The sequence below is a fragment of the Sinocyclocheilus rhinocerous genome, unplaced genomic scaffold (genome assembly GCF_001515625.1).
Source record: "Sinocyclocheilus rhinocerous isolate Xijiao unplaced genomic scaffold, SAMN03320098_v1.1 scaffold4386, whole genome shotgun sequence".
Taxonomy (NCBI): Eukaryota; Metazoa; Chordata; class Actinopteri; order Cypriniformes; family Cyprinidae; genus Sinocyclocheilus; species Sinocyclocheilus rhinocerous.
The window spans coordinates 136,571-139,127 of NW_015666739.1; the positions used below are offsets into that span (position 1 = coordinate 136,571).

At 31.5% G+C, this 2,557-nt stretch overlaps 1 protein-coding gene and 1 long non-coding RNA gene across 2 annotated transcripts in view; one reads left to right on the forward strand and one right to left on the reverse strand.

The window, feature by feature from the left end:
* LOC107733074 (uncharacterized) overlaps positions 1–1,543 on the forward strand; it is a 20,971-nt gene extending 19,428 nt beyond the window's left edge. Inside the window, exon 3 of the long non-coding RNA XR_001638938.1 lies at positions 1,530–1,543. This is a non-coding gene — a long non-coding RNA (uncharacterized LOC107733074). The remainder of the gene's footprint in view (positions 1–1,529) is intronic.
* LOC107733072 (metabotropic glutamate receptor 7-like) overlaps positions 1–2,557 on the reverse strand; it is a 125,895-nt gene that overhangs the window by 98,497 nt on the left and 24,841 nt on the right. The window lies entirely within an intron of this gene.

Below are 2,557 nucleotides of genomic sequence, written 5' to 3' on the forward strand. Positions count from 1 at the left end.
CGACGTGTTTTGATTTTGAAACGTGCAGTGCTCATGTTTATTCAACGAAGTCAAACGGCACAAATAAATCAATGTATGGGAAACACTGGTAATGTATATCGAAATATCGGAAATGTGTTTAAAAATCATATCACCGTTATTGAAAAAAATTATATCGCGATACATATTGATATTGAATTATTGTCCAGCCCTACAGTAGCCTGTTAGATTACAGTACATACAATTTCACTTTCCACATAAACCGAGTAAGAAGAGATGACTGATATGACGATGGCGAATGATTTGCAGATCCTGAGCACCACTGACAAACTAATCTTGTGAAATGTGTGGTAAGTACTGCCGCTCTGTAGTACACAGAGTACGTGTGATTGCGAATCTCGAAATTGAAAGTAAAAAGCGAGCGCGCATTCAACAGCGATTTCAATGCCCCGCATATTAATGCCCCTCCCTGTTGCCCGCAATACATAAACAGTATTGCTTTTTAATTTGATTGTAATTAATTTCACCAAAAATATTGATCAAATTAATATATATATATATATATATATATATATATATAATACGCATTTAATATTCAAATATTATGTTTTATTTTACAATTTATTACTTTGAACAGACAAATGTACCAACCACGGGGCGCGCTTTTGCGTGACGTCATAAGAACTAGCGCTTGTAAACAAAAGGTGAGCTCTGAATTACTAGGCTATATTACAAATAATTCATACTACAAAAATACAGTAAAAACTTGTGGAAAATATAAAATCGCAATTCTTAGAAAAAAGTCAGAATAGCGAGATAAAAACTATATATGTGTGTGTGTGTATGTGTATGTATGTGTATGTATGTATATATAAAACAAAAAAGATATAACAATAAAAAACAAAACAAAACGACCAAACACAAAATAACAAAACATAAAACAAACGCACAAAACCTAAAACAATACAAAGCAACACACACACACACACAACAAAAAAGACATAATAAAACACAAAACAAAATAACCAAACACAAAATAAAAAACTAACAAACAAAATACAAAACAAAACACCAAAAACAAAACAATAAAACAAAATAAAACACAAAACGAAAGCAGAGCCATGTCGATTAACTTACAAGTACCTCCCGAGAATTTGAAAAAATTTGGGTGGTCGGCCTGAATTTGACCAGTGTATAGGCTCTCACCTATTCATAAATCATACACAACCACATCAACTAGACTACTAGCAACTCTATAGCGTGCACATACACTGACACACACACAAAACACTCTCTAGTTGTTTCTTTTGAACGGAACAGCCATGCTGTATCCTGCTGTTCACCAAACCATCTGCATAGCTATCTTTTTGGTTTCTTTCTTTTTTCCTCCTAAGTTATGCAACAATATTAAAAACGCCAAGGTATGTGTTTAGCGCCAGAGCTCATGCAATTGCCACCGGCTCGCTATGCAATGTAGTCGTTCCGTGTACCAACTGCTTTGATGCAATTAACAGGTTAACTGACTTGTAACGTGTACAAGGGCTCACAAGCTCCTGAACTCACACAGTGTACGTCCGGATTTACAGTAATGCTGAGAGTGAGACTTCATAATCAGACTGTGTATGAACAGAACTTGATTTCGCTTTATTTGAATTGAACTTTATTTATTCCTGCCATGTGCATGCTCAATAATCCCAGCATGCATAGACATGAACAGATCACTGATATTATTACTGCACATATAATAACCTGTACGGCCCAGGGCAAGGGTTTCTCATATACTTTCACATATAAACTATGGCTCAATCAGAGGTTATGGTCTTATGAAGCTCTGACTATTAAGATGAATCTTTTAAATGTCCCTAGCAATTATCTGGACTAAATTATATTATGTTTAATGTATGCTTGGCTGTGCCCAACTGCTGGGTGTAGAAAGAGCTTCCCGAACCATAAGAATCAAAATAATGGGAATAAAACCAGACACATGTAAGTGGAGTAAATGATTATATTATGCAGAGATATGGAATGAGGGAAATGGAGGAAGAAAAAAAATATAAAAATAATCCAGGATAATGAATAAAATAATTTATAATACATTTTAGGTGTTTAAATATTACTATTACATATGAATTAATATTAAAAACAAAAAAGTATAAAAAGTAAACTAGATATGAAAACTAAATATGAAAAAAAGAAAATTTGTGAAAAAATTATATATATATATATATACATATATATGATTATGTAAATTAATAAATGAATGAATGACAGACTAAAAAAAACTAGATATATGCAACAAAACATGAAAAAGTATGAATATACTTTTATGTATGTCTAAGTGATTTTTTTAAAATGGAATAATAAATAATATGAAAGATAAATTCAATGCATGCAAATGAATGAAAGAAAGAAAGAAAGAATGAATGAATGAACGAATAAAATATTTGTATGAAACTTTCTCACTTCTTTATTTTTTAAACAAAAGGATAAATAATATAAACAACATTAAATTTAAGGAATGTAAATGAATGAATGAATGAATGAATGAATGAATGAACAGCATACAAACAAAACTAGA